Below are 23,949 nucleotides of genomic sequence, written 5' to 3'. Positions count from 1 at the left end.
AGCTGCATCGACTTCGACAGGGCTAAATCAGTGCATGCAAAGGAGATCAAGGAAAATGCTCAGGCCCTTGAGTTCAGAAGAGCAATAAAGCTAGTTCATGTAACAGCACAAGAAGGAAACTTTAGCATCACTCCTGATTATAGAGAACAGCAGATGGCTAAGTCGCACACTGATTTAAACCTGCAGTAGCTGCTTAGTTTCTGGCTTATACAATAAGACAAGCAAAAGTGTTACATTCAAGGTGTTCTGATGCTACAGGAGACCCCTAATGTTTTGGAGCAAGAAGAGCTTGTGAAGCCAGGGAATAGGAACCGATCCTGAGCCTTTTGTAGGAGCTTTAACAGGAGTCCTTCATGAAACATTGATGCATATGAGGTAAAGTTAATGCCACCAATTAAAGGGAGTCCTTTAAGCTTTGTGACAGAGGACCTTCTGCATTGTGTTGACCTAGGCCAAACTCCCCTATATAGTGCTGAGAATTTTCCACCCCTTTCTCTCCGTAGATTTCTTTCCATGGGGAGTTCCTGCACCCTAGCCACCCCGTAAATCAGTGCCCTGCTCCTGCGAAGAAGGGGCATGCAGTGATTGGAGAATAGCTTTGGCAGCAGCCTTGCTTGTGTAATGTTTACAGTATCTAAGCATCGTCAAGATGAAGCAGAACTAGCCAGCCAGAGGCACAGCTTGGGGATCTAGGGATTGCTCTTACTAAAGGGACACTGAAAAGGTTATTGGGCTTTAAGAATATTTTTTAAAATAGCTTTCCTGCAGTGACATGTTTTAAAATGTAGATTTATGGAGAGTTTTTTTTTTAAATGTTACAGGATATATAAAGTTCAGAATATTTATTTGGATTTATACTCTCTCTATATAAAATAGTCTCCTCTCCAGAGCTCTAACTGCCTTTGTCATATATCTATCGCTAGATATATAGCTTGATTGCCTTCTTTTATTTATAGCTGAGTAATACAAACACAAAGCAAAAAAGATCATGTCATTATAAATTGGTGTCGCTCCATTAATATCTATTGAGCGATGCTGATTTACATCACTGCGGATCTGGCCTGTGTGATGAAGGCACAGCGGGACAGGTGATCAGGGTTATGTTCTTGCAACACACTTGCTGATCTTGAGAGAGCCACCAAGGACCCTGTTTTTCAAACGGGCTCAGTATTCAGCAGCTCCCATTGCTAACTTCCAGCTAGATTTTTCACAAGAGCTCTCAGCATCCTAGTATTACCCCAGTGCCTAGCAAGTGCAGTCATGGACCACTGTGCTAGGCACTGGACAAACGCAGAATAAAATAAGATGGTCCCTGCCCCAAAGCGCTTACAGTCTGCATGTTGAGCTCTTCTTCAAATCCAGACCCAATTGTGGGTGATTTTTGAAAATCCAGGTTGCAGTCTCCCGAGGGCTCCGTTTACCCACCTGTAAAAGTGGGAATAATACTTCCCTACGTAACAAAGGTGTTGAAACTGAAGCATCGGTGAGGTGCTTAGATGCTTTGGGGGTGAGTGCCAATGAAACGGATCAAAATTAAATCATAACTTTATAAACTGGCATTTAACTGTTGGTTTATGAGCTATCTAAATTGTCTTGACTAGAGCTACAGTATGAGCTAGTCCTGCAACGCTTGGTAAATCACTTTAAACACATGGGCTGTGTGTGACTGTGGGGTTCTGACTACATGGGTCTGTTTGCAGGATCAAGGACTCCAGGGGGAACTCAAAGAGCACTTAAATGCCTTGATATGGCTGTGTAAATTAATTTGACCTTGTCTGACCCTCCCCCGCCCAATCCTCATGTACAGCGCTCATATTATTAAAACCCCTTTTTAAAATGAAGAAGAATTACACCAGCTTCTTATCTTAGGCCAGGAGAAGTTTGTTAATTTAAATATCTATTCCTGCTGTTAAGGTTCTGTTCTCTGATCTTGAAGACACACACTGTTTTGGATTTCATTATTCTTGTCCACACACGTGCGCATGCACTGCACTAGGTGAAATTAAGGAGTGATTTTCAATCCGTTGAGTTAAACCAGTTCTGAAGACTGGGCTGTCACAAGAGAAAGAGCTTCTTCTCATGTGGTATACAGTGTGGTTTCATAGACTCCAGATTCCTTAGGCTTTGTCTATACACACATTTGTTCGGTTTAAATTGTGTGGAAACTCTTATTTTAGTTTAACTAAAACCTTTTCATTATTGTTCATTTATTTTTTTACTTAATTTTACAATAAGTTGTCATCTGTCTTCTCCATATTTTTTTTTCATGGTGCAGAAAATACTGTACTCTGGGATATGCTTTTCAGAATGTGATCCCATTCTGCATTTAAATAGTTCAAGGACTTCAGCGGGCATTAAAGTCTTCCAAGGGAAAACATTGCTCAGGATACAACTAAAAATGGAGGTTTGAAAACAGCAACAGACCGGTGATTTATCCTCTCCTTGATGCACAGTTCCAATAGCTGAAAGAGGGATTTTGAGGCTGAGAAATCTTGAAGATTACTAAGGGAAAGAACCAGGCTTGGCCAAACCCCTTTGGATTACACAGTTCTCACCACCTTCCACACCAAGTACAAAGTACATTGCTTTGGCTTGTTCTGATACATGCAATAGTTTGTGTGTAAAAATAAAAATTCCAAACAAAGAACTCTTCTGCAACACCTTTCTTTCCATTGAGAGAGGATGGGGAACCAACAGTGGAACAGATGGGTACTCATGTTGCTTAGTTCACTACTGCAAGGTGCTTAGATACTACGGTGATGAGTGTGGTTTAAGAACCTATACTGAACTAGATCAGGTGGATGCTTCTGATCTGAACTTGAACCAGATTGTCTTTATAGCTTTGTAGTAGGGGAGGGGCTTTTCTCTTCTGGTTTTAACTGGAAGTTCTGCAATAGCAAGACGGGCTGTGCTTAGTGTATTTCCAAACAAATCTGGAGTGTCTCTCATGAGATTCTCGGGCTGAGGCTGTCACAAGAGAAAGAGAGCTTGTTCTCGTGGTATACAGTGCAGTTTTATAGACTCCAGGTTCCTTAGGCTTTGTCTACACACAAGTTTGCTTCAGTTTAGTTCAGCTGTGTGGTGGAGACCCTTATTTTAGTTTAGCTAAAACCTTTTCCTCATCACCTTAAGTTATAAGCACATTGGCCGGGTTTATATTGATTTAGGAATGTCCACCCAGTCTTTAGAACTGGTTTAACTCAGTGGATTGACAATCTCACCTTAATTTTGCCTAGTGCAGTGCGTGTGCATGTGTGTGGACAAGATTTTATTCTCATTTATGCCAAGGCCACTTTGGATTACTCCAGCAGTGTAAAGGGGCCTTAAAGTGCTTGTGAATTATGTTTAGCCTCCTAAGTGTTAGAGGGTTTTAGCTGAGTGTCTGAACTGGAGCTGACCTCCAAACTGGGTGTACCCATCCTTAACTGTAGATCAGTGCCCTGCGGTCTGGCAGAGAGCACCACGCTGTTCACCGGTCCCCTCTGTCATGTCCTAGGAGCAACCAGCTGAGTCAGCAAGGGGAGCTGCAGTGATCACACTGCATTGCTAGATGACGTTACCTATGGCATGGGCTATGCTAGAAAATTAGGTTGGCATATATATATCTTGCTCAGGGGTGTGAAAAATCCACATCCCTGAGCAGCGTACATAAGCCGACCTAAGTCTATGTTTAAACAACGCTTGGTTGACAGAATTATTCTTCCATTGATCTAGCTACCGCCTGTCGGAGGCGGATTACCTGCACCGATGGGAAAACCCATCAGCAAAGGTCGTATCTACACTGAAGTGCTACAGCAACACACCTTGCTGCTGTCACGTTTTAAGTGTAGACAAGCCCTTGACACATAAGGAATAATGCAAATATTGAGGTGTTATTGCTGTTTGTCATTTGAATTCCAGGAGTGTCTGGGGCACCACTCAAGAATTTAAGGCCTCACTGTGCTAGGTGTTGTACAGACAGTAGAATGACCTCCATGCCCACAGAGTATGCATTGCAAGCCTAAGCTAGATTGCAATGGTTCCCAGTTACTACAGCAGTGGTGTATGGATTTTATTATCCCTGAGGTGCCTATTCCACTGCCCATCCAGGATGGATCAGGCATGGTACTGTGTGACGGATTGAACAGGATACCAGAAGGAGTCAAATTCCACTTATCCTATTTCCACTGGAGAGTTGTCAGAGAGTTGGGGGTCTTTGAAGCCTCCTTCCCTTAAACATGTTGGATTTTGTAAGTTCACATAAACTGGTCCAGGTAAAATGTTCCTTGCAGAGTTACTGTACTTGTAGTAGCTGAGAGGTTAATAGGCAGACTGTAGCCAGAAGCATTGGGATACCACAAGGAAAATTCAGTTTTTGTGAATTATGACATTTGAGCAAATGTTTAAAATTCTATTAAGTTCTTACCATTGGCCTATTGGGGGTTGTAATAACGGCTCAACCGTAAACAGAGGAAATACAAGCCTGTAGTAGAACAGATGGGGGAAAGAGGACTTTGCATGTGGATTTAACAAATGTTTTTCTTAAAATCATGCATGATAATGCAATGTATAGAATACAAAATCAGGTGTGCTGCAAACCTGGCTGGATGCACATCTCTGCAATTTATTGATGCTGGAAACCTGCTCTAGTTTTGCACTGGGATGGCCTTTGAACTCAAAATGTGGATCCCTGTGTGTGTGTAAGAGACGTGTGAAAGGTGAGAAGAGGAGCGGGGCAGCCATTTAAAGATGTGCTACAGTGAAAATTTATCATTCTCCATCCAAATACTTGCAGTAAGTGACATTGTGGACTAGTGGATAGACCACTGCATTGGGAGGCAGGAGATGCAGTTCTGTTCCTGGCTCTGCTACGGACTGGCTCTGTGGCCTTGGGCAACTCAGTTCACTGCTCTGTGCCTCAGTTTCCCGTCTTATCCCTTGTCTTGTCTATTTAAATTGGATGCACAGTGCGTAGCACAGTGGGGTTCTGAAGTAAAAATGGAGATGCCACAGGACTGCATACACTGCAGAGTGGCAAATATTGAGTGTTCAAAGGCCCCCTTGGTTCCCGTAAAACTTGCCAGTAGCAGCATTATTTCCCTCTTCCCGTTTCATTTAACAAACCGGTTATATGCAGAGAAGAATATTTACTGACGTGCTTTCTTTGGGAAGTTAATCTTGCTGGTCCAGTGCAGGTTACACAGGAAAACGGGGGCTCAGGCTGCAGAGTTGAAGGGAAGGGTTAGAGCAGCGGTTTCTCTCTGTGTAACAATTCTCCTCTACCTCTGAGAGCTATTGAGTTCTTACCATTGGCCTATTCGGGGTTGTAATAACGGCTCAACCGTAAACAGAGGAAATACAAGCCTGTAGTAGAACAGATGGGGGAAAGAGGACTTTGCATGTGGATTTAACAAATGTTTTTCTTAAAATCATGCATGATAATGCAATGTATAGAATACAAAATCAGGTGTGCTGCAAACCTGGCTGGATGCACATCTCTGCAATTGATTGATGCTGGAAACCTGCTCTAGTTTTGCACTGGGATGGCCTTTGAACTCAAAATGTGGATCCCTGTGTGTGTGTAAGAGACGTGTAAAAGGTGAGAAGAGGAGCGGGGCAGCCATTTAAAGATGTGCTACAGTGAAAATTTATCATTCTCCATCCAAATACTTGCAGTAAGTGACATTGTGGATTAGTGGATAGACCACTGCATTGGGAGGCAGGAGACGCAGTTCTGTTCCTGGCTCTGCTACGGACTGGCTCTGTGGCCTTGGGCAACTCAGTTCACTGCTCTGTGCCTCAGTTTCCCGTCTTATCCCTTGTCTTGTCTATTTAAATTGGATGCACAGTGCGTAGCACAGTGGGGTTCTGAAGTAAAAATGGAGATGCCACAGGACTGCATACACTGCAGAGTGGCAAATATTGAGTGTTCAAAGGCCCCCTTGGTTCCCGTAAAACTTGCCAGTAGCAGCATTATTTCCCTCTTCCCGTTTCATTTAACAAACCGGTTATATGCAGAGAAGAATATTTACTGACGTGCTTTCTTTGGGAAGTTAATCTTGCTGGTCCAGTGCAGGTTACACAGGGAAACGGGGGCTCAGGCTGCAGAGTTGAAGGGAAGGGTTAGAGCAGCGGTTTCTCTCTGTGTAACAATTCTCCTCTACCTCTGAGAGCTATTGTGAGGCTTAATTCACTAGTGGTCGTGAAGCGCTGTGAAATTCTGAAAAATGCCACGTTTGTACAATACACAGAGGTTTAGGTGGGTCTGGTCTCCTGGGAAGGGGAGGGGGCATGAAAAGATGCAGCCTTCGGCAGGGGGACAGTGCCAGCACCCTGCTAGCAGATGAACCCAGTGTGGTCTACAGAAGAAAGTCAAGGGCCGTTGCTTTTAGCAGGAGTCTCCCGCCTTGCAAGCAACACACTAGTGTGTGACAGGTCTTCCCTCTCCTCCCATTCGTTCTGCTGCTGAAGCTTGCCCTGCAGACACGTGGACTCCATCCCCTGAGCTACCCCCTGGGGAAAGTGGGAAGCGTGGTGGGGAGAAGGAAACTGTCTTTGCTCTGTGGCAGGGTCACAGAAGGCCAGCTGGGACACAGCCTGTCTGCTGCGGTTCCCTGCCAGGAAGAAGACAGTAAATGATCATCATTTGTCGTAGTTACACCTGTACTGGCCATCCTTCCTCCCCTATGGAGCCAGGGCCATGAACACTGAAGCAGGCCCCCAAATGAATTGACATGTTGAAGTTTAAAAAAACAAAACAGACTGAGGTTTATTCACTTATAGATGTGAAAAGGTGTGTGTGTGTGTGCGTGTAAGAGAGAGCACGCTGAGCCGTGAAAGCAAGAACTTAAGAGAAATATGTCATTTTTTCAGGCAAATTGCATTTGTTGAGTCATAATTAATCTTTGAAGGTGCGTCCCATTTGATGTGTCTTTGGAAAGATCGGCTGTTTTGTAAGATTAGTTTCTCAAATTCAGCTCATACTTTTTCTTTTCTTAATTGCAAATGTTCCACCTCCAATCTATTATCATACTTTTTAATAGGCCATATAATTCATTATTTAAATGACTGTGGTCTGATAATTAGACGAGTTTTTGTGTCTGTGCTGATTAGTTTGTAAGCACAGATTAATATGTGGTCGGATCCCTCAGTACTTTGATTTCCAATAGAGTGGTTCAGGTGATGTGATTCTTCCCCCTCCCCCCACCCCCTTGAATTACTGAATGTTCTGCTCCTGACAGAAAGATTGAGGGCGTTGAAATAGTTTTAAACAGAGAAACAAATAAAAATGTTTGAAAAGATTGACGACCTGATTATCCGTTGCTCTAGACAGTGTAAAGTGTGCGCAGAACACTAATAAACAGACTCTGTCCTGTCTATTTAGGGAATAAGCTCTTTAAGGCAGTGGCCATCTCTCTCTCTTTTCATACAGCACCTAACACAATGGCCCCCGGCCTCCGTTGGCATCCCCAGGTACTACCGTTTATACAAATACAGTAAAATAATCATAACGATAAAAATCCCTGTTGCACTGATCTCTCGTCTCTTCTTTATGACTGTGGCTTATGAGTGCCATACGGTAGGACAACAAAGAATCCGAGAATCAGGCCCTCAGGTTTCTACGGAATATATGTGCATGTCTAGATATAATGCAATCCATAGAGGTGTTTCTTAGGTGCTGGCTGCCGATGTGTTTCTTCAAATTCTCCAAATCCATCCCCTGGTGTCACTCCGTTGTCAGGAGTTACGTGGGAGGTTAACTGGGTGTGTTTGGCTCCCATTAAGTTCTGAAGGTGGAATTTAATATAAAGATAAGTAAGAGTGGCCAAACGAGGCTGCAAACCAGTGCTGAGCTATTCTGCTATATCTGACTGAGTGCAGGGCTGCCAATCCCCTGACTTCAAAAAACAGGAGTCTTGCTCCCCAAAAAGCAGTAGATTAGCGTAAAAATCTTGAGATTTAAAAAAAATAATAAAAAGTTGGTTTATTTTTCTTTACCTTTTGAACCTTTAGGGGGCACTTGGGTCATGTTTTCAAACTTCCTTCAAAACTATGAGGGCTAGAAACTTTTTTCTTTACTATTTATTTTGAAATTCTCATGAGTCCAGGAGCTGGGGTTTTAAATAAACATACTATACATCATGATACTTGTGATCAAATCACAAGAACTGGCAACGCTTTGACCATGATTCATTGGTTAGAGCTGTGGATTTGGACTCAGGAGATTAAATAATCTCAATTATTTTGAAGCAGGGTCTGTTTGTTTACATTGACCATTGATCGATTACATAATTATTTTTTTTTTTAAACTAAATGTTTGAGGCTGAGATTTTTAAAAGCTGCCAAAGGACTTGATCCTGCAGTGCGCTGAGCATCTGGCTGGGACCCAGCAAAGCACTTTAAACACATGTTTAAAATTAAGCATGTGAGTAAATCCTGTTGAAGTAAACTGAACCACTCGTGCTTTAAATTAAGCATGTGCTTAAGTGTTCTGCTGGATTGGGGCCAGAGTGATGAGCTCCTTGCAGGAGGAAGCCCAAAGAGATTTGGGAGGGCCAATTCCCATCAGAATTAATAGAAAATCTCAGCCTGTGTGTGCCCAGAGACCACCTTGATCCCCATGTTTTTATAAAATCAGAGAGTAAATAAGGCGACGCGTTTACACTGGATCCCTGCTCTACTCAGGTTGCCTCAGCGCTTGCCCAAGGTGCATGGGTAGCCTGGAGAAGACCGCTCTTTGTGGCACTGTTGTTACATGACATTTGTGCAATATCATTTCTCTCTCCTTGAAACCGAATGGTGGAATTCATGGTTTCTCTTCTTACTCCTATGATCTTTACCCTCTTCTGTTGCTCTGTCATACAGAGATTTAGGGTCTGATGCTCCTTACTATAATGCACCATGCTTTCCAAAGTCAGGGTGCTTATTTTCTTTCACCATTCCTTATTTCAGATGCATACATCTTAAAAAAAAAAAAATCTCCAGAAAGTAGCTTGGTAGTCAGCCCTGATCTTTTGAGGCTCTTTGCTGCTGCACTTTCATGCCTCTACACCCCAGGGTGGAGCGTGGCAGTGAAAGCCGGAGAGCTCAGGGGGATAAGAACACGAACTGGATCAGAATGGACAAACCCCAAGGTAGCTTTCTCAGTTATCATAGACTGACTCTCCTCCTGCACAAAATAAAGAACTGTCGCTTTTCCCAGAGTTAATTACCCAGCACCGAATTGCACTGCTGGACAATGTGTGCTTTGTGCACTGAGAGCTCCATGTCCCTGGGAGAACTTTTTTGCTCTTACCTGCATTCCGCACACATAATATAGCCACACATCACCTTGGATGCAGAACTTTTTGTGTCTCCAGGATATATAATTACGGTCACATTCTCACCTTTTCAGCTTGAGTTATTTGATTTGATCTGCGTCAGCAGGAGGGAAAACCTCTCAGTACATTAGGAATCAAATATAAATATCAAAGAGCTGAGATGTATTGGTGTTGCCGTGTAATAGCCCAATATGGCCCAGACTAGTAGAATTATTTCTACACCGTGACTTGCTTAAGCATGTGGGAAGAACATACCTTTTTGGAGAAGATGGGTTTTTTTCAGTTATGGTCCATGCAGTAAAAAAGAAATTTAACTCTGTAGCTATAGCTGAGCTGTCTTTCATTATTCAACCCCTGACTACTGGAAATAAAACACAAATCATTGCATCATTCCCACCAGATATGGTACATTCCTCTTAATTGGCTTGTTTTTATTGGCAGACGTCTTTCGACCCCATGAAAAGCAATCCTTGCTTCAACAGAAGACACCACTCTAATAGAAATGCATGTGTCTTGGTAATGCCAAAGCCCAGTGTTGCTGGAAATATTTCTGGTGATCAGAGGAGGCAGTATCTGCACTGGGGTAGGGATTGAACAAGAACACCTGGGAGGTGCCTGGCTTGTGGATACAGCAAATGTAGTTGGCATGGAACGATGCTAAGTATCATCTGAGAAGAGACGGTGGTGGCACAATAGGCTTTTTCAGCCTGTATCAGAGCTGTGGACAGACTTGGAACTATGCTATAAGCAAATAGGCAGAATCAGACTGCGACAGATACAAAAGATCTTTTAATCACCGGTCATTTGAAGATATCCTCATTAATCAGCCATCTTTGCAGTTAAGTGTCCTGGGGTTCAAATCTGCTTCCTAGGACTCCTTCTGAATAAATGTGTTTCCTGATTAAGGAACTGATCCAGAGTCCACTGAAGTCAGTGGAAAGACTCCCGTTGGTGTAAGCGGGCTGTGGATCAAGCTCTGTTCATATCCCAATTTATGTGGTGCTTCGTGGAGCTCCAATCCAAGCAAGGCAATAGTCAGGTGACATCAAAGATTCGCTCCATAGGAGAGATTGTGGGATGGTTGCAGATGTGATGTTCAGTGGTCACTCGGTATTCAAGGTGCTTGCAAGAACTCTGCTTTATACTGTGTCTGATTCCAACTGACTGAGCATAACAAGAGCTTCATAGCCTTTCGCCTGGAAGCTCAGCCCTTAAAAGTACTGTCCCTAATATCACAGCAGAGGCTGCATGGGGAAAGTTATTGGAGTGTGCTGGGGAAAAAAACAGTAGAGGGATGTCATTTGAGGCCCTCAGGAGTCTCCGAGGAGGACTGCTCAGGAGCCTCATCACTGATGATCATGGTGGGGGTAGGGAGGGTTGACTCTAGAAGTTGCAAGAGATCACCAATCCAAAAAAAATCACCGTGATGAGCAGAGAGAGCAGTTGAGCCTGGTGACATGCATCACCTCCCATGTAGCTTTATAATATTGCCCGTTGTTGCCTGAACTTCTTCAATTTTTGGAAAATTAAGTTTCACTGAAGGAAGCTTGTGTTTCGTGTCTCGATTCTTCTACAGAGGAGGTCAGAGTGCAAGTCAGTTAAGGGACTGGATTGTTCTGGGGAGTTTGCCACAGGATCATGGAAAATTCCTGTGAGAAGCCTGCTTGATCTGAGGCCAAAGGAAACAGGATGAAGTCGAAACCTATTGCACCAGAGAAATAATAGTGGAGAACACTGTGCATCTTCCTGTGACTGCGCGTAGGCTGCGGCCAGCGTTTCTACAGATCCAGAATTATTTCCCAAGGAAAAATCCTGACGTCCGTAAGGCAATCGTTGGCTACACCAGTCTTCCCATGCACTTCAGGCCTGATTCTGTTCTCCTACTGCTTTTACATTGGTCCATCAAATTCAGTGGAGTTACTCCGGGCCTCTGCCCATGTGAGAACAGAATCAGGCCCTCCGTACCTGGCGCTGAGATTAGAGATTTTCAGAGAAGGCCCAAGAGATTTGGTTGCTCACTTCCCATTAAAGCCCCTGAGTGGCTGTGAAAATCTCAGCCCTAGTGATTTCCCTCTTAAGGACTGTTCTCTGCACTAAAATCAGGGTATAATTGTAGGGGGCAAACTGTTACCTTCAGAGGCTTCACAGGAGCCTCTGTGAAATAAGTGGTTTGGAACAATCCAGTTCTCGGTGGGCTGGTGCCCAGATCACAATTAGTTGGTACCTTTTGTGGTAGTCACAGGAGGCAGGCCCAGGAATTGAATGGTCCTTGAAAGTTGAACGCCTCTCCCACGGGGGATGGTGTGGGAGAGGAAACTGACCGTTACTGCTGCTGTTGTATGGACATAAAAGAGAACCTCCACTTGAGAGGAGACGCCGATGAACATCTGTAATGAATGGAAAGTCTCAGACGCATAGAACAGACTCAGACTCGTCGTTCATGGTGTTCCTTTTATTTAAAGATTTACTTCATTTCAACATGGTGCTGGGACGAAACGTGTATTAACTAGAATTTCATTTTCCATTGTCAGCGATTCCAGGAGGGATTCTTTGCTGAATAGCTGCCCTATGGTCAAACCCTGGTGGAATTAATGCTGTGCTGTGATACTGAGCGCTGTCTCAGTATCGCATCCAGGGTGGCTGAGTGACGGGGCATCTCCTTAACACGCTAACTTGTTGTTCATTTATCTTCTTCTAGGGCTTTGCCTGTCTGCCTTCGTTTTTAATTTGGATTCCTCCTAGGGTTAGTGAGACTGAAAATCTTTGTTGTTTTTTTAATTGGATTTGAATTGCCGCTCTTTCAGAAAGCTCTCGCAGCGGTGTTCTGGCCACTGTTTCCCAGTTGAGGGGAAAATGAGCCTTTTTCTCCCCCAAAGTGTTTTGCTTAACCTCCCTCCGCCTGCACCCCTGTTATAGTAAATCCAAGTCCCAGTGCAGGCGCATTGTGGAGTATAGTGCGATAATCTGGATAATGTGATTACTGTTTGCATGATTGGGGCTGGCTGGCTGAGAGAAGGATGCAGACGGTGCTATTCTGCACTGGTTACCAGCAACAGAAAACTCTGCTCTTGTACCGCCGTGATGCAGCAGAAAATCACTTTTGTTGTCTCCTTTCTCATCAGCTTCAAACTTGAATGTTACAATTTCTGGTCTCTTCCCTCCCCCCACCACCCCAGACATACCCAGGCAGATCCAAAACCCATTAAGATGAATGGGAACTTCTTCACTGGCTTCAAAGGGCTTTGTATTGTCCCTCTTCCACATTGCTGGATGGGCATTTTTTAAAAATTGATTGAATTAACATTTTGTAAAAGTCTTGAGCGATGTTCCTTTAGGGATGTTTGAGTATCCTCATTCACAAGCCCTTACTACACATGCTTCAGACTGAAGCATTAAGCATGTATGTCTCATTCTGTTGGCATTAATAATACCACATTGCACTTTGGCATAGTTCATTCAAGGATCTCAAAGCACTTCACAAATGCGAATGAATTAAGCTTCACACTAGCTTTGGGAGGTACATTGTTCAGGAGCTTGATCCAAAGACCATTGAAATCAATGGAAAGATGTCCACTTCCCTGATCTTGGCTCTAGCTCCTGATGGGATTAAACTGAGGCATGGACAGGTTAAGTGATTTGCCCACGGTCATAAACAGAGTCTATGGCAGACGCTGATAATAGCAGCCAAAAGTTGGGATCAATCCCCTGGCCTAGCCATTAGACAGGCAATACTTCCTCATCTACTGAGACAGACGGAGGCTAGCAGTGAACTGTCTAGGAAAATGTGAAGGTAACAATAGAAAACTGGGAAAAATGTGGATTTGTATCTTTGGACTTCCTGCAAGCAGCCGTTAGAGTTGTTTAAGATTCTAGGCACTTGGCACATTCGGTATCAGCGTAACCAGTTGCAATGAGACAGAGCGAAGTGAAAGGACCGAGATGATAGCAAAATAATTTTAATGGACAGAAGTAATTGTATCTATTTTCTGTCTATTAGGTTATCAGCAAATGTGCTGGACAATTGCTTTTTCTTAACTGCATTTTAAAAAATGTCATTGTTTTTCACTATGCAACCTTTTCACCAGTGCCCATGTTTCCAGACTTTCTGGTACTCTGAGCCTCAAATAAGTGACATTTTATCTGTTCTGTTGATAAGGAGATGGATGAATAAGTTATGTAACTGTTTCTCTACCATCCAGATAAATTATTTAAGTGCTCTACATTCATATTTGCTGTCAAAAGTGCAGCTTTGCAACTTGCATAGCCCTGGGTGATGGTTAAAGCATGAGAAATAAAGCCATCACGTTTTTCTTAATCAAGCATGAAGGGCCGGTTCTGGTTATTCTGGGTGATCTATCCAACTTCCTGATGTAGCTCAGGTTTTTTTAACCCATCAGGGACTCAGTGCATGAAGACCATGAGGAGAATTACCATGCAGGGACACAGTAACAGTCTTCACATATGTAAAAGGTTGGTATACAGAGGATGGTGATCAGTTGTCCTACTCTCGGTGGAAATGGAGAACAAGAAGTCATTGGCTTAGTTTGCAGCAAGGGAGATTTAGACTGGATATTAGGAGAAACTTCCTAATTCTAAGGATAGTTAGCACTTATCTAGGGAGCTGTGGAATCCCCATCATTGGAGGTTTTTAAAAACTGATTAGACAAACACCTCTCAGGGTTGGTCTAGATATACTTAATCCTGCCTCAGCATAGAGGGCTGGACTGATGATCTCTTGAGGTCCTTCCAGCCCGACATTTCTATGATTCTGTTGTTACTTTTTATTTTACTGCCCCCAAAAGTGCCTAGTGTCTTGCATTAGAGATCAGATTCAGATGATGCGTCTCCCGATCAGCTTGCATGTGACACGTGATAAAACACTAGAGGAGATTCTTCCTTCCTTTCTTTTGGTGCAGCGGGGTCCTCTCTGCACCCTTTGTGAAGGCCCCGTCTCAGTGTGATTTGTCCTTTTGGGATTCGAATGGCCAGAAGGCATTCATTCTGGAGCCCCTTCGCGTCACTCAGATGCCATTTGTGAGCAGTGTGAGACTCTTCCCCTCCCTCGCCTTCCTTGCCTCCTTCTGCTGAGATGTCAACACGGAGCTCAATGTTTGTGGTTGGACCCCTTCCAACTGGCAGTGAAGGGGTGGGGAGAGGATACCAGAAGACAAGGTTTAAAGAGTGGAGAAGGAAGTTAGCAGGTTGGAGGGGTAGAAAAGTCCAGATGGCTGGATGATGCACTATAAGTGGAAGTGGAACCCCAACTCTCAGGGGTCTCTGGGACGGGACAGAAGAGGCCAGCACTGATGGCCTTATGGTAGGCATTAGACTGGATCTCAGTTCCCAGATCTGGGTTCCATTCCTCATTCTACCACTGACTCCCAGCGTGACCTTAAGCAGATCAGTCCATTATTTCCCTGTGTCCCAGCTTCCCAGCTGTAATAGGGTGTTGTGAGGTTAAATTCATTATTTTTATATTGTCAGTGACCATCTTTTTGCTGTGTTTGCGCAGCACCGAGTACAGTGGGGTCCTAATCCTTGACTGGGGCTCCGAGCCGTTGCCATAAAACAAACAAAGAGTGAGGTGCTCAGACGGGAACTATACGGGTACCAAGAGGGAGAGACATGGAACTGACTTAGGTGGACAGGAGAGTGGATGGGACCAGAGAAGTTAGACGCAGTGAGCCAGGTCTGACTTGAATTTGGAGACAGGTGGAGGCAGTGGAGAAAGGGAGATTGTATCAACTCCCATCCTGGAAGGAGAGCAGTTTGGCCCATGTATTCATGGGTCCCTGGGGGATTAGAATCCACGGAGGGCCAAGACAGAATGAAGTGAAATATTTCCCCATGTCACTTTGATTATGGTCTGAAAGGCATCAGTTACGCCACAGATATCAGAACGCTGATTAAGCTGTGCTTCCCCAGTGAAAGAGAATGTATTTTCACTGTAGCAAACGTTTGAATTTGACCCGAGGCAGATTATAATTATTCCGAAACAAACAGACAAAAAGTTGGGGAAAGTCCCGGTAGAGAGAGCACATCCGTTTTGGAAGATTTCCCAGTGGAAATCTTCAAAAATGCCATGTCCTTAAACCAATCAGTTCAACAACAATCTCTGGTTGAGCTTTTCTATTTTATCTGCATTGTGAGAGATGCTTTTTTTTAATTCCAGGTGAGAAAGTATTGAGAATCATTCTGGGAGAGAGAAACCTTGCCAGTTTAGTAACAGTATCTGTAGAACTTTTAAAATCCCTTTCTACTTTCCACTCTTTTCTTGTCAAACTCTGGCACTGACTGCGTCCTGAGAGTTTCTGATTGCATCCTTGGGTGGTGCTGAGCATTAATTCCTAAGGATCCGGGTCCTATGAGATATTGTAGTTGATAGTGCTCAGCATCTTGGGGAAGCAGATTGTTATTTGTGTTATGGTGCTGCTTAGAGGCCTCCCTCAGAATTGGGTCCCCATAATGCTAGGCACCACATAAACACCTAGTGAGCACCAGTCCCTGCCCCGAGGAGCTTACAGTCCAAATCCTCAAGGCGGAATAAAAGTTGGAGAAATGAAACATTGTTCCCATTTTACAAATGGGACGCTGAGGTAGCGTGATTGGACGAGGGTCATACACGGAGCCCTGGGACTTGAACCCAGATTCCCTGAGTCCCAGTCCAGTGCTTTAACCACAGGACCATCCTTCTTAGGTCTGCTTCTGTATCCACTGACGTCTGTGGGAGTTTTGCCATTGACTTCAACTGGCCCTGGAGCATACCTTTCGCAAGAATAGCCCTCCTGCTGGCAAACATCACGGTAGCTCTGTATAAAGGCAACGCTGTTATGCTATATGGAAAGTTTAATTGATGCTGGTGGAATCTTGTTTTGATCCAGATCAGTTAAAGCTAATGGTTACCAAACCTACTCGCAAGGGATTTTTCCTTCTTTGAATTTTAAAGGCGATAAAAGCAGTTCTGGTTTTGGGAAGTCGCAGCAACGAAGCACTGTAAGCATCTTTACATACTGTTTCCTTCCCTGACGATATAATGGGTCACGTAATATCCTTGTGTCTCATCACACATGAAGACTTATGTTTATGGAGTCCCTTTCCAATTGTTACGCAACTGTTATTCCCGTCGCCTCCACCCCCACATCTATCATTAATTATCTTTCAAAACTATCTCATCATTGCTCTGATTTTTTTTTTTTTCCAAGTCGATAAGCTTGTTACAGATAATCTTGTTTGCCCGGCGGAGAGAAAATCCAGCAATCTCCTTAATAGCCTCCTATGAGGATTTCATCTTGTTTGGTAACTGGCCGCAGCTACCTATAAATACTCTATTTCTTTGTGGTTCTGCTGGCTGATTAAAGCCTGTTCTTTTGCTCAGATAAATGACATCATAAAACACTTCTGAGAGGGGAGAGCTTTGTGGAAGCTTCGCATGTGAGGCTTTCTGTTCCAGTGCACAGTACTTCTCAACAAATGATTTTGGCCCAGATACTCGGGAGCGACTATTTATTTTGGATAGTTTAGTTTTCATAAAGCTCTTTAGTGTGGCCTGATGGACAGAGCACTGGACTGGGAGTCAGGAGACGTGGGCTCTTTCCACAGCTCTGTCACTCATTTGCTGATCTTGGGCAAGTCTCTTCTGTGCCTTAGTTTCTCCATCTGTAAAATGGGGATAGCTATACTGACCTCTTTTGTGAAGTACTAGCTATTATTATTACTACCCACAGACCAGGCACTGAAGGGCATTGGCAATATAAGTTTCCGCACCACGGGGCCTCAGCCCTGTTCTGAAGGGCCCCATCTCTGTGATGTTGAAGAATTGTTCAGGCTGGAATTTCACATGGGGTCTAAGGGAATAAGGCACCCATTGAAATTACATTCGATTAAAAGAGAGTCGGGTACTTCATTCCCTTAGGCCCCCGTGGAAATCCCAGCCTTGTCCACTTTGTCCTTGGTGCCTCTGCGGAGATTGCCAACGAGGGAGCTAATTGGTGACAACGGTGGTGGTGGTGGGTTTCTTAGCGATGTGACTGTCTGTCTTTTAGAACCTGGACGGAGACCATCAGCGAAATGGGCTCTTATGGGACGTGGCAACTGGCTGAACAGATTCTTTTTTCATTTGCATCTCCCTCACGAGAAGCCTCCTGAAGCTTAGTAAGACCTGAGTTGATTGTTCTTAATTTCAGTCTCCATAGTCTGCCATTTAAACAATGATCAGGAGCTTCTCTGCACATACAAGTGGAGCCAGCTCTGTAACAGGCCTTTCCCTGATAAGAGAGCAGCGGAACATCCCTGCATTGTTTCTCCTTGGGTTACAGTCACCAAGACTAATCTCACTGGAGAAGGCAGCTGAACATGGGGGAGGATAGATGTAATGGTGACCTTTCATTTTGAATATGGTGCCCAGATGCTTCAATGGTGGGTGCACTGACTAGAAAAGCAGATGCATAGGCAAGTCTGGTACTCTAAACGCCGGCGCTCTATTAATATTAAGGTCAGATCCTGACTCATGCTGAGTGCCTCTAATTTACACTTCGTAAAAATGTGTAGTGTTCGTACTCCCCTTTCCCCAGATTGGAAGGATATGGGCAGTGAAGAGAGAGACTGAACTAGACTGTCACTCATTTGACAATTCATTCCCCTATAGAAAATCTCTTACAATTGCTACTGTGTTTAGATTCCGGAAGAAGATGTAGCAAGAATTCAGCCGTAAATGTGATCAGGGCTTGTTTTACTGCATGTCTCAGTAGTGCACTGCTGGTTGTGTTTCGATAAATTATACAATAGATGCAGGGTAGTGGGACAAACCCGGAAGCAAAGCACGGAACTTGACATCAGTTTGTATTTGCAACCCAGTTTTATAATGAATCAGTCCTCAGGTTTGGAATTATCTGCTGTAGCCTTGCCTGGGGTGGGTTCTCCGTAATTACTGAGGCGTGGATCTCGAGTATCTTAAATGCAGCACTGCGCATAAAACAGATGATTGGAAAGACAAGTATCGGTATGATTCACACGGGCCTACAGAGCACTTCATTCTTGACATCCTGTTGCCATTACTGAGTTTGTATTTCTGTCCTCAAGGCTGGACTACACTATCTGACCTTGGACTGTTCCCAGTACCCCAGCCACACATGCCAGGGGTACCTTTTCTCACTTCCAGAGAGCCTCACTATTCCAGTGGAAGCTGTTCCTCAAGGCCTTGGAGCCTGACTCCATTTTACTGTGGTCAGTGTGAGCTTTGCCCCTAACTTCTGCTGGAAGAGGCTCAAGCCGATGCCTTCCCGTAGTCATGCAAGGAACTCAGCATGCTTTGCAAACACTAACTAGTCTGACAACCCCCTGTGAAGTAGGTCAGTATCATTGCTTGTTTTATTTGCTAAAGATTTTTTTTTTCATTTTGGATCAATGGGGGCCAGAATTTTTAGAAACCACAAGTTGGGGTTGGATTTTCCAAAGAGTTCAGCTCCGCATGTTGGTACCTACATGAAGTGGCCAGATTTTTACAAGAACTGAACTCCTGTTTTTCTCAATGGGAAATGCTGGGTTGTGAGCTCCCACCCCCTTCTTCTTCTTCTTCTTCAAATCTGGCCTCATTTTGTGGCCGCTGAGCCCTTCTAAACACTCCAACCCTAGAGTCAAACTGAACCTTAAACCATGAGGTTTGAGCGTCTCTCATATTGGCGCCATAATATTGCTATATTGACTTGTTGATTGCTGGACTGAAGATTATTTCCTGTGATAAAAAAGCCCAAGCATCTCAGTTCATTTCTACAGCATGTTATACCTGATGAGTGCGGCTGTTTGCTTGTGCGCTCCATGGGTGGTCATATTACAATGAGCAGTCCCATCAGCGATGATAAACCATGCCAGTGCTCGTTTTCTTCAGTAACAACAAATTTTCCTTATTCTGCGAAAAACAAATCTTACCGTCTCTCCACTGGAAGTATGGGGTATCTGTCTTCCCAGCTCCTTTCAGCTATTCTGGTATCATCTGCTTGCCATGAATGATGGTCCCTCCAGTGCAGTTAGATCTTCTGCAAGGTGTGCTGACATATATTTCAGAGAGCATGTAATACTCTGGGTGGTGGTTATTCGTGTTTTGATGTATGTTTCATTCCTCTAACGCTACAACTGATGGCCCTAGTTCGGCAGTTCTTACTGTCGGTAGCAGTCTTCAGAGCTAACAGAACTACTCAAATGAGTAGGGAGCACTCCTTGCGAATAAGGGATCAGATCCTACAGTAACATCCCATTTATTTTCTTCTCTAGAGATGTACATCTGAGATGAATGCATTAGGGCTTTCTCCTACTGTGTTTGCCTTCCAATAACCCGTTAACTTGTCCATATGCTACAGTATTTTCCATGGAGCAGATTTTGGTGAGGGTTTTTTGCCCCAAGGTTGGTTATTGGCAATAAACTGGGACACAGGAGACCTGGATTCTGTTCCCAGCCCTGCCACTGGCATGCTGTGTGTGTGACCTTGGACAAGTTGCTTATTTTCCCAACCTGTGAAATGATGACAAAGATACTTACTCTTTTGTTAAAGGGCTTTGAGATCTGTAGATGCAAAGTGCTGTATGAAAGCTAGGCATCATAATAAGAATTCCCCAAGAATTAGGCAGCTGCATGACATCACAATGAGAAGCCGCAGATATTCACTTCGGCTGAGATGGAGAACAAATGTGTGGCCCGGTCTTGCATACACATATACGCCTGAGTAGCTTTACTCAGTGGGACCACTCGGTTTGGAGTGGTTGCCCTTCGAGACAGATGAAGGGCAGTGCATCTCAATGTTCACTGACTCATGAAGTCGATCAGTGTATTGTTACATGTACAGTGTTGTGAATCTTCTCCTTTGAAGTATGCAGTAGTCTCTCCACTGTGGCCATGAATATAAAAAGTGTAACCATTTTTCATTGTATGCCAGTGTGTGAAGTTAGAGGCCCTGGTAAACTTGTGCTCTCCGCTCCCCACGTCTAAGCTCACTGAATTCAGCTGCAGCCTGGCAGGAAGCACTTATCTCCGCATGCAATCTGATTGGCTGACATTGCTTCAGACCCAAGTATTGTTCCACTCCCTGGAAGTGAGTGACAGAAACATAACAACGTGTCAGTTGTCAGCCAGTCGTGTGCCATGATTTTTCTTATATGTAACCATCGTCTTCATTTTTGAAAGCTTAATTTGCAATATACTCTTCAAAGGCCTGATCCTGCAGTCCCTTGCTCACAGGAGTAACCGTGTGTAACGCCGACAGACCCCAGTCGTCAGCGAGTAGGATTGAACCTGGGCCCTCGGGAGTTTAGTGCAGGAGTCTCTACTGCATGAGCTAAAAGCCATATGGCCCTTCGCTGAGGCTGTAGAGCTGATTCATTAATCTCTTTCTGTAAGCAGTCTCGGTGCTACTACATGGGACAGAACACCACACCCAGGAGGTGTGTGGGTTACACATGCAGGATTGGAAGCCGAACATATTCAGCAACCAAAATTCCCCTTATAACTTTTTTTTACCACTTTTTGTACTAACACGTTATTGATTTTATTTAAAGGCATATAAAAATGAGCCAATCCTATATGCACTCAACACTTGGAAGCTAAGTATGCCTTCCATATGGGATCTCTTGCATTCAGCTTGCCATTACATGCAAAAAAAGCCAAGGGACCTCCTTACATAGATATTTCCTGAAGGGCATTAATTACAGATCAAGGTGTGAACTGATTTTATTTTTCCGGTGCATTAAAATTATTCTTTGACAGCTATGGCAGTGTTTAAAAACCAGCATTAACATAGTGATTCTGTTGATGATATTAACATAACAATGCTAACAATAGACTTAAATGCAAAACTACAAAGATATATATTTTTCCATTTGACCTTGAATGCTGGCATTGGGGAAAATACTACACTGAACCACTGTTTGTTTCTAGAATTGAACTTTGAAGGTTTTGTAACGTTCAATTCATTGTTGTTAATTTCCAGTTATTTTTCATGTGTAACGACACCACCATCTGGGTCATCTGCAGGGATCAAACCTGAGACTACTGAATCTCTGACACAGATTTAATAGCTTGGAGGCGATAGCAGACTGGTCTAAACTCTAGGGGGCAAAGACTCGGACTCTGCCAGCATGGATTACCCATGCAACTCTGCAGTTCTGCATCTAGGAAAAAAGTGCTGAAACACCACTGGACAGACTGTTCTTGGCGATATTTCTAGCCAGATATTGATGACTCTAGAGTTGTGGATAGTTCTGATAAGCATCCGAAGTGTTGTCTCCTTTCCCGATCAGACTCTGTATCTTCTGAAGTTTATCCAGCATTAGCAACCCTTCTGGAATATTTTAAAGGACATATAAGAAAGTTCCATCACAGTAGCTCATCCCCAGAGATTTAATTTTTACTGGTGAAATTTACAGTAGGTCATGGCAAGGTTGTTATGGTTTGGTGGCTAAAATCCAGGGTTGGGAGTCAGGAGATCAAGGCAATGTCAAGATTCCATGTCTTGCTCTGCCAATGACCTGTATGACCTTCAGTAATTATATAACCACGCTGTGCCTCAGTTTCCCCATTTGTAAAATGGAGTTGTTGTGAGGCCGAACGAATGACACAGTGCATCACAGCGCCGAGTTCCCATGCATAGCTCTGTGCTGCATTTAAGCCTTATCTTACAGGGTTATATGATAGATAAGGCTTTGTGCAGATCCTCTGCATTGGGACGAATTCAATCCCAATGTTTTAAAGTGCTTTGAGATCCTCTTAGAGCAGGGGTTCTCAAACAGGGGTTCTCAAACTGTCAACCTCCACCCCAAACCCCGCTTGCCTCCAGCATTTATAACGGTGTTAAATATATTTAAAAGTGTGTTTAGTTTATTAGGCGGGTCACACTCAGAGTCTTGCTGTGTGAAAGGGATCACCAGTAAAAAAGTTGGAGACCCACTGTCTTCGAGTAAGGCCCTATGGAACCTGAGAGCAAGAACTTCTGTCAGCTGGTGAATGTAAGGAAGGGCAGGGACCCATCAGCTGCAATCTCTCCCATTGTGACGCTTTTTCATTTCTGTCCACTGGATCTGGGGCACTTATCACCTGAGTTCTTCATTAGCCAGACTTGGATGCACATTTACTTGCTGTTCCTCCCTCAGTTATCTTTATTTGCATACCTGGAAATCTGGCTTTCAGCTCAGCAGTACTAAGTGAGCTGTTTGCATGATGAATGGTTTTAAAAGGCTTGGTTCCCCTGCCATGTCCCTAGCAGCGCCTTCCAGAAGGGTCTGTTTTTCAGGAGAAAGTGATATTAAAATAAAAGCTTACATTTCCCAGAAAGTGTGTGAGCACACGCACGCAGAGGGGAAAGCACGCTGCAGTCTCCTTTCTGCTCAGGTTAGGTGTGGTTGTGTCATGGCTCTTCTTCCTCTCAATCTCTCTTGGCTGGTTACCTCCCAGTGGAGTATGAGGGACAGCATTTCTCCCTCACCCCTGGACTTGAGCATGGGGGAGGATCTCCTTTTGCACACACCTGTCTGGCCCGTTGTTTGTAGGCCCCCCATCTGCACGTGCAAATGTGAGAATTGTGCAAAGCTGTGTGGTCCATGGATAAGGCATTGACTGGGAGTCAGGAGACTTCCAAGCTCGGCCAGTGACTTGCTGTGTGACAAGTAACTTCCCCTCTCTGTGCCTTTGTTTCGCCTCCCACCTTTATCTTAGACCGGAAGCTCTTTGGGGGGGCAAGGACTGTCTTTTAGTATGTATCTGTACAGTACCTAGGCGAGTGGGGCCCAGTTTCTGCTAGGACCTCTAGCCACTATGGTAACAGACACATTAATTGATGCTAGCAACACTGGGATTCTCACCCTCATTTTCTAAAGATCTTGTGAAGAATCTGATCCTGTGCATCCTAGTTTCCTCATCTCTGTTTCGGCCACACTTTTCTTCCCATCCTGAAATAAAGGTTGAGTCCACCGCCATCACTTTTCCATCAACTGCACCATCGTGCAGCTCCTCCGTCTGTGCTACCTCCAAGGAGAAACTTGTTGAAAGGAAGCCTGAAGCTCTTTAGTATGTTTCATAGCCAGCTGAAGTGGAATGCTTTCTACTCACTGGGTCAGGAGGGAACTTGCTCACGATGCTATGTTAGCAGGAGAGGATACCAGCTCAAAGGATACAGTATGGTAACGCAATATGGAGAATTTGGAAAACAAAAATGAAGGCTAAGAGAATGAGCCTGCAAAACAGAGAGAACAGTGAGAAGCTTCATATCATCAGTAGTTTGGAAAGTGCATCGGCAGGCGCATACCTTTTTTATTTGTTGCATGAAGACTTTAAGGGTCAAGTAATGTGGCAACGTCTATACTTATGAAAAGTACCAGACTGACAATCCTGAAGACGGGAGCACTCTATTTACTGGTGGAGTCAGGACATCATTGGCAGACACAGTGCAAACCGCCTTTCTTCCCCTCCTGCCAGCACCCCAACCTTTTCCTGCAGTGAACCCATCCATGGCTGAAGAGGTAGTTCTGTTTCCACGGCCCGATCCTTAGCCTTTCTGCTGCAGTTGCCAGTAAGGGGCCGGTTATGGTGGCAGGGTGTATTGTGAACGTGCCTCCTGGGAAATAGACTGAGATCACCCCTCCCATGCCACATGCAAGGGATGGGCCCTGA

The 23,949-nt window shown here is 44.2% G+C and overlaps 1 protein-coding gene and 1 long non-coding RNA gene across 12 annotated transcripts in view; one reads left to right on the top strand and one right to left on the bottom strand.

The window, feature by feature from the left end:
* Positions 1-23,949, top strand: part of KAZN (kazrin, periplakin interacting protein) — a 725,211-nt gene that overhangs the window by 361,412 nt on the left and 339,850 nt on the right. The gene's annotated exons all lie outside the window — the stretch shown is intronic.
* LOC120387713 lies at positions 18,011-19,851 on the bottom strand. Its single transcript, XR_005590305.1, has 2 exons — positions 19,224-19,851; positions 18,011-18,260 (listed from the first exon to the last, which is right to left on the bottom strand). It is a non-coding gene; the product is annotated as an uncharacterized LOC120387713 (long non-coding RNA).

The sequence above is a fragment of the Mauremys reevesii genome, linkage group 21, assembly GCF_016161935.1.
Source record: "Mauremys reevesii isolate NIE-2019 linkage group 21, ASM1616193v1, whole genome shotgun sequence".
NCBI lineage: Eukaryota > Metazoa > Chordata > Testudines > Geoemydidae > Mauremys > Mauremys reevesii.
This window is presented reverse-complemented; position numbering and strand designations above follow the sequence as displayed.